Source organism: Bubalus kerabau, chromosome 1, assembly GCF_029407905.1.
Source record: "Bubalus kerabau isolate K-KA32 ecotype Philippines breed swamp buffalo chromosome 1, PCC_UOA_SB_1v2, whole genome shotgun sequence".
Classification (NCBI taxonomy): Eukaryota; Metazoa; Chordata; class Mammalia; order Artiodactyla; family Bovidae; genus Bubalus; species Bubalus kerabau.
This window is the reverse complement of record NC_073624.1, coordinates 29,187,103-29,201,603: the sequence shown is the minus strand read 5'-3', so window position 1 is coordinate 29,201,603 and position 14,501 is coordinate 29,187,103. Positions and strand designations below refer to the sequence as shown.

The following is a 14,501-nucleotide window of genomic DNA, read 5'->3' as shown; positions in this document are numbered from 1 at the left end:
GTAAGCGTCTTTATTCAGGCCAACTTTATGTTAAAAAGCAGTCTGGTTTTCCAGTAAACAATTCTGGAAGATAAGGCAAGATTTTGATTCTGTCAGCAACTGAATTTTTCCTTTTTCCCCAAACAAGTTTCCTATTTACATATTAATCAATGCACTTTTAAATTTCTGTTCTTGATCATAAAATAATTGGAATATAACTCAAATATTACCACCAGATATCAGTTGGTTGCCCAGGGTGAAATTTCACGAGTTTGCTAATTGTGGGTAACTTGCATTGATATAACATTTCTTCCTTTCATTAGTTAACAGATTGACTTTGTCTCCTGAACCAATTTGTTTAAAATACTTACTTGCTATGAGAAATGAGAGGTGCATTATATGCAGAGTGAAAGAAATGCTACATGTTTATAATTTGAGCATCTATATAAAGTATTAGCCGCTCAGTTGTGTCCGATTCTTTGTGACCCCATGGGCTGTAACTCATTAGGCTCCTCTGTCTATGGAATTCTCCAGGAGAGAATACTGGAGTGCTTTAAAATATATGTTACAATTTGGACAAAAAAGTTACTTTGAGAGTTTAGCAGGGAGGCAGTTATTGGACAAACAGCCTGATAATGAGTTTAGTAAGAAAGGTGAAGCTTTTGTTTTTTTTTTCTAGAGGATTTTTTTTTTAATTTTATTTTATTTTTAAACTTAACATAATTGTATTAGTTTTGCCAAATATCAAAATGAATCTGCCACAGGTAGTAAGAAAGCTATGGTACATATACACAATGGAGTATTACTCAGCCATTAAAAAGAATACATTTGAATCAGTTCTAATGAGGTGGATGAAACTGGAGCCTATTATACAGAGTGAAGTAAGCCAGAAAGAAAAACACCAATACAGTACACTAACGCATATATATGGAATTTAGAAAGATGGTAACAATAACCCTGTGTACGAGACAGCAAAAGAGACACTGATGTATAGAACAGTTTTATGGACTCTGTGGGAGAGGGAGAGGGTGGGAAGTTTTGGGAGAATGGCATTGAAACATGTAAAATATCATGTATGAAACGAGTTGCCAGTCCAGGTTCAATGCACGATACTGGATGCTTGGGGCTAGTGCACTGGGAGGACCCAGAAGGTGAAGCTTTTGAAACAAGATTTAGGAATAGAGGGGAAAAGGGGATGTCAAACTACCCTGCAGATGAAATGAATAGAAATTAGGAAAGGCAGAGAGCCTAAAAGAAAGGAAATAAGAAAGAAAAAGATGAAAAAGCAAGAACAGAAGCAAAATCTGAACAATATGTAAGTTCTGACATACTGGGAAAAGGTGATGGTGATAATTTACTGGCTGCAGTGCAAACCACATTTTGTAACTCCACACTATTAAAAGCTTGCTATGTGTATGTGCCTTGTGTGAGAGAGTTGAGTGAAATTAAAATAAAAGCCTGAGTTACACGTCTGCATAGGCATAAATGAGACAAGAATCATTTAAAGTGAGATAAGGGAGACTGGCAGATTCACAGAAAAACAGGAGACCTTAAGGACATAGATTGGTAGGTTCTTAAGATAGACATGGCCCTCTCAGAAGATACTGAACAGAGACATCTAGCCAATTTAATTTATTTTAGAGGATGACTACTGATTCCTGGTTACTTAATTTACATAATGAATATATTTTCTATGTATAAATGACTATTTGAAGCATTTGGAGTGCTATACCCATAGGTATACCTATGTTCTTCATACCATAGTGCTTCAAAATGAAACCCAAAAGGCAGCAGAAAGGCTCATAGTCTTTTTTAATTCTATTTTATATAAGGAGTTGAAACATGCACTAAATATATAGTATGTATAAAAGTCAGGACTACTTCGGTGCACATGACCGAAAGCAAACATATAGCAGGAGAAAAACAAAAACAAGTGTATTAGCTTCTTTGTCTGATAAATTAAAAACCTTTAAGATCTAATAGTTCAAATAACGTCATCAGGTTACTTACTCTTTCATCTGTCCTCGAATGATGCTTTTCAGTCTATTGGCTTGATTTTAAGGCAGACTCTCTCCATGTTGTGCTGTTGATGGCTACTTACTGCTCTAGCTATCTCATGGAGAAAATAGTTTCATTCTTGAAAACATCAGCAAAAATACCATTGCTCAGTTTGGGTTATGTGTCCACTCTTAATCCAATCAGTGTAGTTAAGTAACCCTCATAAAAGAATTTGAAAAAGTAGACAGGGTCAAGAGTGCAAGAATAAACTCTTTTTAAATTAGTAGAGTCTAGGGACTTCCCAGTGGTCCAGTAATTAAAACTCCACATTCCCAATGCAGCGGGCACAGGTTTAATCACTGGCTGGGTAACTGGAACTAAGATCTTGAATGCTGCATGGCCAAAAAGATTAGTAGAGTCTAGCTCATTTATACTTAGGCAGATATGAATTTTATAGTAACTATCCTCTAGTCTAAAAACCAGAAAGAGGCCTAAACTCAAATGCCATAAAGAGTTTTAAATTTATTTGTTTACAAATTGTTTCATTCACATGGATTTGGTCAGTTCCTCTTTTACTGTTGATAGTTTTCCCAATTATTCTGTTTTTGAAAAGATATTAACAATAAATGAGGAAAAAACTTATTTTTTTAAACTCTTGACAAACATATGTGTAACTCTTGATTTCTGTTTTTTTAAAATTTACAACAATTTTCTGTTGTTTTGTTTTGTATTTAGTATAGTTGATTTGCAGCATTATATTATTTTCAGGTGTATATCACGGTGATTCAGTATTTTGCAGATTATAATCTATTATAAATTAGTACAAGATAATGGCTATAATTATCTGTGCTATACAGTATATCCTTGTTACTTAGATATTTTCTACATCATATAAACGTGGAATGTTAATTCCCTAACCCTAATTTCTCCTTCCTCCTCTCCTTTCCTTTTTGGTAACCACAAGTTTGTTTTCCATATTTGTGAGTCTGTTTCTGTTTTGCATATAAATTAATTTGTATTATTTTTCAGATTCCACATATAAATGATATTATAGTGATATAACTGATATTTCTGTCTGAAATTTCACTAAGCATAATATCTTCTACATCTGCCTGCGCTGCTACAAATGGCAACGTTTCATTTTTTATGGCTAAGTAATGTTCTAGTCTATATGTACTACATCTTCTTTGTCCATTCCTCTGTTGATGGACAGCAACTTGGGTTGCTTCCATGTACTGTCTATTGTGGGGTGTGTATATCTTTTTAAATTAGCCTTTTTTTTTCCCTGATATATACCAGCAGTAGAATTGCTGGATGATATGGTAGTTCATTTTTTAGTTTTTTGACTACTATTTTTCATAGTGGCTGCACCAACTTGCATTCAAACCAAAAGTATACAAGGGTTTCCCTTTCTCCACCTCCTCTCCAATATTTTTAATTGTAGACTTTTTGATGATAGCCACTTAAAGTTGTGTGGTGATATCCCATTGTGAATCTGACTTGCATTTCTCTAATAATTGTTAAACATGTTTTTTTTTTTTTAATTGAGGTATAGTTGATTTGCAATGTTGTATTAGTTTCAGGTGTGTAACAGTGATTTAACTGTATGTGCAGTGTCAGGATGGGGGTGGGGGACTTCCCAGGTGGCTCAGTAGTAAAGAATCCACCTCCCAAGCAGGAAAGGCAGGAGATACAGTTTCCATCTCTGGGTTGAGAAAATACTCTAAAGAAGGAAATGGCAACTCACTTCAATATTCTTGCCTGGGAAATACCATGGACAGGGGAGCTTGGTGAGCTGGAATCCATGGGGTTGTAGGGTGTCAGACACAATTGAGCAACTAACACTTTCACTTTTCATATATATAAAGTATGTATCTGTTAATCCCAAATCCCCAATTCATCGCCCCTCCCCCATCTTTCCCTTTTAGCAACTTAAGTTATTTTTTGTGTTTGTGAGTCTGTTTTTGTTTTGTAAACAAGTTCATTTTTATCATTTTTTCCACATTCTACATAAAGTGCTATCATATGACATTTGTCTTCGTCTGATCTAATATGCTAAACTCTGCTGCTGCTGCTAAGTCGCATCAGTCCTGTCCGACTCTGAGCGACCCCATGGACTGCAGCCTACCAGGCTCCTCCGTCCATGGGATTTTCCAGGCAAGAGTACTGGAGTGGGGTGCCATCGCCTTCTCCGATGCTAAGCTCTAGGTTCATCCATATTGCTTCAGATGGCATTATTTCATTCTTTTTTATGGCTGAACAATGTTCCATTGTGTGTGGGGTATGTGTGTGTATACCACATCTTCTTCATCCATTCATCTATTGGTAGACATTTAGTAGCATTTTTTTCATGTGCCTGTCATCTCTATGTTGTCTGTGGAAAAAAAAATGTTTATTCAGGTTTTTCTGTCCATTGTTTGATTGAGTAGTTTGATTTTTTGGTATTAAGTTGTAATGAGCTATTTGTGTATCAACCTCTTGTTGGTCACATTGTATTTTCTCCTATTCTGCAGGCTGTCATTTTGTTCTGTAGATGGTTTCCTTTGCTGTGCAAAGCTTTTACGTTGAATTAGGTCCCCTCTTTTTTTTTTTAATTTTTGCTTTTATTTTGACCTATGAAGACAGATCCAAAAAAATATTACTCTGATTTATGTCAAAGTGTGTTCTACCTGTGTTCTCTTCTGGGACTTTTATCCTTTCTGGTGTCATACTTAGATTTTTAAACCATATTGAGTTTATTTATGTAAATATTATGTGAGGAATGTGTTCTCTTCTGGGACTTTTATCCTTTCTGGTGTCATACTTAGATTTTTAAACCATATTGAGTTTATTTATGTAAATATTATGTGAGGAAATGTTCTAATCTCCTTATTACACATTCTATCCAGTTTTGCCAACACCAGTTATTGAAGAAGCCATCTTTTCTTCACTGTACATTCTTCCCTTCCTTGCCATGGATTGAGCATAGGTGTGTTGTTTCATGTCTGGACATCTACTCTGTTTCATTTATCTATGTGTCTGTTTTTGTGCCAAGACCATGCTGTTTCATTACTTTGTAATCTGAAGTCTGGGATGGTTATACCTTTAACTTTGTTCTTTTTCCTCAAAATTGGTTTAGCAATTCAGAATCTTATTGTTCCATATGAGTTTTAGGATTATTTGTTCTACTTCTGTGAAAAATGTCCTTGGTATTTTGATAGGGATTGCATTAAATCTGTAGATTCCTTTGGGTAGTAAAGACTTTTAAACCATATTAATCCTTCCAATCCAAGAGCATTTCTTTGTCCTGTTGCTTTCATATGATCACCTTTCATAACACAAATGCAAATTTTCATGGACAATATATAGAATGTTATTACCAAATTAGATTTCTAATATTTTACAAAGATAATACTTAAAAAAAATTTTAGCTGTTCACATAAACTTTCTAGATCTTTGTTTTATCATGATGTTATAAAACGGTACAGTTAATATCTGGATTGTCTTGGCTAAAAATATTAAAACAAGTAACTAGCAAAGAGATAATTTTTTTCCTATAGTGGAAAAATCTTGAAAGTCTTTTCTCCCCCTTTTCTTCTTCAAGTTTAATGTGCAGAATACTAACATTATTAAACCATAAATGGGTGAATGAAATATGTTACAATACAGGAAACCAAAGTTATAAAGTGTACATAGTAAATACATACATATATATATATATATATATATGCATATATATGGGAAGAGATGAGACAGGGAATAAGGGGTGAATTCTATTCACATATCCATGAGAGGAGACAACTACAATTATAGTTTATGTAGTCTTTTACTAATTCTAGTTCAAAGAACTGCCTTACTTTGACAAAAAATATGGAAACTTGGTAAAAGTACACAAAATAATGCATTAAAAAATTTGAAGTCTATAGATTGAAATTTTCAATATTTACTTGCAAGGTATGTTACCCATTTAATGATAATCATGACTTTATATCAGAAATTCACTGGAAGTCATATTCACTCTATGATTCTTTACAGAAATATGAAAAAAGTTAATTTAAACTTATTTTCCACATTTATATGGAGGTTAATAGCATAAGGAAAAGATAGTGTTTAGCTAGAAGTGGTTAAGAAAGAGTCAATATGTCCATCTTCAGATATTTGAAGAATTCATGTGTCAAACAGATTAACCTAATTGCTATGACTAAAAAATATAGAATTGCAAGAAATCAATGGAAAGAATTGAGATTTTTGACTTAGATAAACAGAAGAAGTTTCCAGCAGTCAGAGCTGTTCAAAAACAGAATGCAAGGACTTAGGCAATAGTGAATTCCTTGTCATGGACTTGTTCATGACAAAACAATGGTTCAGGTATCATAGAGAGGAGTCTAGGCTGTGAATTGAGGAGTAGGATATATGATTGAAATCAATGTTCTTCAAACCTACTGATTCTCAGATACTCTTAAGTCTTTTACCAAGAATCTGAAGACAGATTTTGATTGTCAGTAACAGATGCTTACCCAAATCACTTAAAATAAATGATAAATAATTTATGAAATTATAATGGAAAATCATGGCTTTAAAATAAAATTCTAATTTACATGTAGACTCCCAGGAACATTATAGATATCTTAATTGACAAGGATTTTTTTTTTTTTTTCCATTTTGGAGTAGGAGGGGGAAGGTTTTAATACATTATCCATTCAGACAGCCAACAATTCAGGCAATGGTCTATTTATCCATAAATATAGATGAAGTAGGAGATACATCCCAGGTCTTTTGCTAAGAGTATGTTTTGGTGATCTTGATAGACAGGCCTCTGCCTTTCATGCTGCTCTCATTTTAGGGGGAACCTAGAACAAAAGCAATTTAACAGATAAATTAATTTAAAATGGGAAGGAAGTTAGGTAGATTGTCTGCTCTTTCTAAAGAGCAGAGCAGACATGTATCTTGAATATTGAAATTTGATGTGTTAACTTTGTGAGAAAAGGGCAAAAGGTATTTCAACTGTGTAAAGGCTGGCAAAACACTTGGAGGCAGTTAAGAGCTGACCAAATAGAAGATACAAAAAACAACCTTTATGACTGAAGTCAGAGAAAAGAGAATGACGTGAAATATAAATGTGGAAAGATGTCAGATTATGTATATATATGATTATGTATATATTTTGTTTACATTTCATTTTAAATGAGAAACTATTAAATAATTTTAAGTCAGGGGAAGAAACATGATTTGAAATTAAAAAAAAAAAAAAGACTTCAGAGGTGATGAGTAAGGAATGCATTGAATGAACATGAGAAATAGAGACTTACCTGGTAGTCCAATGGCTAAGGCTCTGCAGTCCTAATGCAGAGGATCTGAGTTCGACCCCTGGTTAGGGAGCTAGATCCCATGTGCCACAACTCTTCGAGTTTCCATGTTGCTCTGAAGATTCCACGTGCTGCAATGAAAGATCCGGTGTGGCGCAGCTAAGACCCGATGCAGCCAAATAAATAATAAAAGAAAGTGAGAAGGAAGAAAAGCAAGGAGACAAGATGAGAAAATAAACAGATTTCAGATATAATTTCAATTGAAATTGATACAATATGCAGATAAATCTAAGAATTATATTCTAAGCAATGCTGAAAACATAAAATGGCTTTGGAAAACTCTACTTAATAATAAGGGCAGCACCTTCCTTTCAGTGGTAGCAGCCCACCTATTACTTAAAGTTTGTTAACACTGATAACTCAGTTGGTAAAGAAACTGCCTGCAATTCAGGAGACCCTGGTTTGATTCCTAGGTTGGGAAGAACTGCTGGAGAAGGGATAGGCTACCCACTCCAGTATTCTTGGACTTCCCTTGTACCTCAGCTGGTAAAGAATCTGCCTGCAATGCAGAAGACCTAGGTTTGATCCTTGGATTGGAAGATCCCCTGGAGAAGGGAAAGGCTATCCACTCCAATATTCTGGCCTGGAGAATTCCATGGACTGTATAGTCCATGGGGTCACAAAGAGTTGGACGTGACTGAGCGACTTTCACTTTCAAATAAGAGCCAAGAAGACTCATAACATTTCCCTCCAATAAAGAATAATACTGTCCTGACATAAAAACGTAAATATATAAATAAATATATTTGAGATAATGAATGTGCTAATTAACTAGATGGAAGGAATCCTTTCACAATGTATGCATATATCAAACCAACATGATGTACACTTTAAATATGTAACGATTTTATTTGTCAATTGTACATCAATAATGCTGAAAAAACTAACACTTCTTTGAATTGAAACAGTCACTAATTTCCTTAAATTTTTGTAACCTTTTAGGTCTCGGTTACCAAATTGTGTGGCAAATAAGTTAACAATAAAAATTTAATTTAATATAATAACCTACATCTGAAGGGCATCAGAGCACCATGGTTTCTTGTTCATTCTCTTTGCAATATTACACATTTGTTCAATAGATATTATTGTTCACATTACACAGATGAAGTAACTGAGGGTCACAAAGTTTAGGTGACTTGTCTAAGATTACAAAACAAACAAACAAAAGCAACAGCCTTGGTACTCAAAACTAGATTCTCTGCTTCTTACACATGAACTCATTCCCACATACAACATGTCCCCCTCAATGCAAATTGGATCTGTCACGCTTTATCTAATGCTTAAATATGAATTTGTGTAGAGTGACTGTATTCAGCATTTGCTTGTAATACAGAGCTAGTAGAAATAGTCACAGAGGAAGAAGGGAATTTAGCCTCTTTCATCAAATCTTGGCCTTTCTGCTTAGACTGCAAATTAGTACTGATTGTGATAGAGGTTTCCATAGTGGAAGCACTGCTCTCTCCTGAACTGAGCTTACACTATCAACATTTAAAGCTGAAAGGCGTTAGACAACAGGAACTTGGGTCACTGTTGTTATCGTTAAGAATTTATGCAGCACTTTATATTTGGAACGAAGTCAATGAAATGTAGACAGATTTATGTGCTGCTTAAATGGACAAATCTGTCTTGGAATCTTAGTACATGAGCTTCGTAATACAGTTTTCATTCTTTTTGGTTTGTGACAGATACAATATTTATAGCATAGTGCACAGTTTAAAATACAGAGAACCTTTACCCATACGGAGCCAGACAAAACACCATGTTTTTCTTTTTTTTTTAATCAGCTTTATCATTAACTCTGCCAGAGCATCAGTAAAGATGTAAGAGATCCAATTTATTCCTTGGTCCCCAGGTATTAAGGGGAAAAACAAAACAAAACCATAGTAGACTTACTTTCACTGAAATAATTTAGAATAGTTTGATGGTTATGTTCTTTGAAGTCAAGCCACATGCAGGTTTCAATTTGTGTGTCTGCCCCAAGATACTTCTGTGACTTTAGATACATATCACTTAACTTTTCTGTACCTTTGTTTTATCAACAGTTTTGAATGGATTAAAAAAAAACAAAAAAAAACAAATGGACATTACCCAGTATTTTTGGCCACCCAGCCTCTGATCTAACTTTCATTAATTAAAGTTATTATTCGAGATACTCTACTTGCTTTTCTATCCTCCCTTGTGACTATGATGTGTGTGTGTTAGTCACTCAGTTGTGTCCAACTCTTTGTGACCCCATGGACTGTAGGCCTCCAGGCTCCTCTGTCCGTGGAATTCTCCAGGCAAGAATACTAGAGTGGGTTGCGATTCCCTTCTCCAAGGGATCTTCCTGGCCCAGGGATTGAGCCCAGGTCTCCCGCACTGCAGGCAGATTCTTTACCATCTAAGCCACCAGGGAAGCTCAGAAGGTAAAGTGCCTATGATGTAAGCACCTAACCTGTAATTAGCCAATCACTGAAGTCATCTTAGATATGGATTCAGAAACTAGTGATGAAAAAAAAAAAAATGGGGTCTCCTACAGGAGCAGCAACAGCTATATTTATTTATTTATCTGTATTTATTTATTATATTTATTGAGCTATATTTATTTATTTATACATACTTATTTACCTTCCCAGGGGAAGATACTGGCAGTGTCAGTAGCAACATCCACTCTGTGATACCTCTGTATCAAAATGTACATGTGGGCATCTGGGATACAGAGGGAGGAAATGACATCATCCCTGAACCAATTCTGCTAAATGATTTTGAGTTTTCTGCAGGCTTTTGACCCTTTCCAATTTGGAAGGAATGATGCTAAAGCTGGAACTCCAGTACTTTGGCCACCTCATGCGAAGAGTTGACTCATTGGAAAAGACTCTGATGCTGGGAGGGATTGGAGGCAGGAGGAGAAGGGGACGACAGAGGATGAGATGGCTGGATGGCATCACTGACTCGATGGACGTGAGCCTGAGTGAACTCTGGGAGTTGGTGATGGACAGGGAGGCCTGGCGTGCTGCGATTCATGGGGTCACAAAGAGTCAGACACAACTGAGCAACTGAACTGAACTGAACTGAATGATACTCACACTGAAACCATAATCACAGAAAACTAGCCATTCTGATCACATGGACCACAGCCTTGTCTAATTCAATGAAATTAAGCCATGCCATGTGGGGCCGCCCAAGACGGACTGATCATGGTGGAGAGATCTAACAGAATGTGGTCCACTGGAGGAGGGAATGGCAAACCACTTCAGTATTCTTGCCTTGAGAACCCCATGAACAGTATGAAAAGGCAAAATGATAGGATACTGAAAGGGGAACTCCTCAGGTCAGTAAGTGCCCAATATGCTACTGGAGATCAGTGGAGAAATAACTCCAGAAAGAATGAAGGGATGGAGCCAAAGCAAAATCAGCACCCAGTTGTGGATGGGACTGATGATAGGAGCAAGGTCTGATGCTGTAAAGAGCAATATTGCATAGGAACCTAGAATGTTAGGTCCATGAACCAAGGCAAATTGGAAGTGGTCTAACAGGAGATGGCAAGGGTGAACATCGACATTCTAGGAATCAGTGAACTAAAATGGACTGGAATGGGAGAATTTAACTCAGATGACCATTGTATCTACTACTGTGGGCAGGAAACCCTTAGAAGAAATGGAGTAACCATCATGGTCAACAAAAGAGTCCAAAATGCAGTACTTGGATGCAATCTCAAAAACAACAAAATGATCTCTGTTCATTTTCCTAGGTGAGCCATTCAATATCACAGTAATCCAAGTCTATGCCCTGACCAGTAACGCTAAAGAAGCTGAAGTTGAACGGTTCTCTGAAGACCTACAAGACCTTTTAGAACTAACACCCAAAAAAGATGTCCTTTTCATTATAGGGGACTGGAATGCAAAAGTAGGAAGTCAAGAAACACCTGGAGTAACAGGCAAATTTGGCCTTGGAGTATGGAATGAAGCAGGGCAAAGACTAATAGAGTTTTGCCAAGAGAATGCACTGGTCATAGCAAACACCCACTCTTGGCCATGAGTCAGTGATGCCATCCAACCATCTCATCCTCTGCCGTCCGCTTCTCCTCTTGCCTTCAATCTTTCCCAGCATCAGGGCTTTTTCTAATGAGTCGGCTCTTTGACTCAGGTGGCCAGAGTATTGGAGTTTCCTCATCCAGTGAATATTTAGGATTGATTTCCTTTAGGATTGGCTGGTTTGATTTCCTTGCAGTCCAAGGACTCCTAAGAGTCTTCTCTAACACCACAGTTCAAAAGCATCAACTCTTCAGCACTTAACCTTCTTTATGGTCCAACTCTCACATTATGGATGTGACTACTGGAAAAGTAGTCATGTAACTGACTACTGGAGAAACTATAGCTTTGACTAGACAGACCTCTGTCAGCAAAGTACTGTCTCTGCTTTTTAATATGCTGTCTAGGTTGGTCATAGCTTTTCTTCCAAGGAGCAAACGTCTTTTAATTTCATGGCTGCAGTCACCATCTGCAATGATTTTGGAGCCCCCCAAAATAAAGCCTGTCACTGTTTCCATTGTTTCCCCATCTATTTGCCATGAAGTGATGGGACCAGATGCCATGATCTTAGTTTTTTGAATGGTGAGTTTTAAGCCAGCTTTTCACTCTTCTCTTTCACCCTCATCAAGAGACTTTTTCGTTCCTCTTTGCTTTCTGCCATAAGGGTTGTGTCATCTGTGTATCTGAGGTGATTGATATTTCTCCTGGCAATCTTGATTCTGGCTTGTGTGTCAACAGCCTGACGTTTCGCCTGATATACTCTACATATAAGTTAAATAAATAGGGTGACAAAATACAGTTTTGACGTACTCCTCTCCCAATTTGAAACCAGTCCATTATTCCATGTTGGGTTCTAACTGTTGCTTCTTGACCTGCATACAGGTTTGTCAGGAGGCAGGTAAGGTGGTCTGGTATTCTCATCTCTTTAAGAATTTTTAAAATATTAAAAAGAATAAACTATAGCTGAAAACAACAACATGGTTAAAGCTCAAATATATAATATTAAACAGAAAACAGTATGTCAGAAAATAAATCACACTTTATGATTTCATTTATCATAGTTGAAAACAAGACAAAACTAATAATACTTTTTAGGGTTGCATGTAACTGTAGTGTAATGAAATTCAAGGTATAAATTTTACCCCTAGAAAAGCTAAAAGTGTGAAGAAAGCATTTAACCTGTATTGGTGGGGTGATTAGATGAGTGATTATTTTATTATATTATCTGCACTATAGCAATGTAAACTATAATTATGACACAATTCTTAGTATAGTATCTTTTAAATATGACTCTGTGTTTAGGACCTATTCATAATTTTAAGTGTTTGTTGAAAGAGCTCACAGGACTCAAAATGTTTATACTCATTGAACAACTTTCATATGGGGAAGGGTACAGTACCAACAGTAGGAGAATAATATCCATTAAAAATGTCTAGAGACTCTAGTGCAGAGTTCTTTGTCCTATTTCCACTGGCCAAGTTGTGCATTGTGTGTGGGTCTCAAACAGCTACTCCCTTACCTCAGTACCACAAAGCCCAACCTCAGCTTGTGGGTGCGATCCCTTAGAGGGAACTGGTTACAGAGACAAATTCTAACGATTTGACCTTTCATAACCATTAAAATTACACCTCTTGGCCCACTGCTACCCCACCCCCACCCTGCTCTCATGACAGATTTCACCAAACCCATATACAAATAGTACAGCCAATTATTATTAAGTAATGCTAACGGACTAATACAACTCTTGGAAAAACAACAAATCTGTGGTTATATAACATTGTTTTTTTTCAATGAACAGATTCCATAGATTGCTCAAAAGTTGGTAGCTATGGATAAATGAAGTCAATCCATATGAGGTAAGATTAACCCATTCTATGTAGTGCATAGCAGAGCATATGTTCACCACTGCTATGGGAGTGTTGACTATATGTCAAAATATATTTAAATTTATATGAAAAATTCTTTACTGGCCTGTCTTTTTCCACACCCATCAAATCTTAATGGCTCAGCCACAGCACCCATTCTTCTAAGCTTGGTCTAGTTGCTGATTTGGGGATCATCTCTATATTTCTAATCCATAGCAATATAGGGAGTATTGGCTCCATCAGCCACAAATCTGCTGATTTGCTGTTAAAAAATTTAACAACTTTGTCTTATTTTGATAATGACTGCAATGAGTAATAACATTTGTTAAGCATGTTTCAAATTAAGCACTAAAGCTAAGCACCAAACATTTATTATTCAATACACACATAAAATAATGAGGAAATTGAGACTTAGAGAATTAAAATAACTTCCTGTAGCTTATATAACAACCATAGCAGTTTAGAATGCTTTCAGCTGTAAGTATCAAACACCAGATCACAATATATTAAATAAATTGGAGCTGATTTTTCTCTCACAATGAGAAGTAAATAGTCCTGGCCTAGTTTGCACAATAATGTCAGTATTCATGATGCTTTGATTTTTTCTTTATGTTGGATTGGGCAAAAGATTTGTTCATTCTTTTCTGTAAGGTGGCTCTAGTAGCTTGGTGGTTGTGATTCACAAAATGCGGCCCACTGGAGAAGGGAATGGCAAACCACTTCAGCATTCTTGCCTTGAGAACCCTATTAACAGTATGAAAAGGCAAAATGATAGGATACTGAAAGAGGAACTCCCTGGGTCGGAAGGTGCCCAATATGCTACTGGAGATCAGTGGAGAAATAACTCCAGAAAGAACGAAGGGATGGAGCCAAAGCAAAAACAATACCCACCTGTGGATGTGACTGGTGATAGAAGCAAGGTCCGATGCTGTAAAGAGCAATATTGCATGGGAACCTGGAATGTTAGGTCCATGAATCAAGGCAAATTGGAAGTGGTCAAACAGGAGATGGCAAGAGTGAACGTTGACATTCTAGCAATCAGTGAACTCAAATGGACTGGAATGGGTGAATTTAACTCAGATGACCATTATATCTACTACTGGGGGCAAGAATCCCTTAGAAGAAATGGAGTAGCCATCATGGTCAACACAAGAGTCTGAAATACAGTACTTGGATGCAGTCTCAAAGGAGACAGAATGATCTCGATTTTTCAAGGCAAACCATTCAAAATCACGATAATCCAAGCCTATGCCCCAACTAGTAACGCTGAAGAAGCTGAAGTTGAATGTTTCTATGAAGACCTA

General features: G+C 36.4%; 1 long non-coding RNA gene across 1 annotated transcript; it reads right to left on the bottom strand.

The window, feature by feature from the left end:
- Positions 1 to 6,681: 6,681 nt before the first annotated feature.
- LOC129641430 (uncharacterized) lies at positions 6,682 to 14,172 on the bottom strand. Its single transcript, XR_008709325.1, has 3 exons — positions 14,089 to 14,172; positions 7,266 to 7,421; positions 6,682 to 6,806 (listed from the first exon to the last, which is right to left on the bottom strand). It is a non-coding gene; the product is annotated as an uncharacterized LOC129641430 (long non-coding RNA).
- Positions 14,173 to 14,501: the final 329 nt, after the last annotated feature.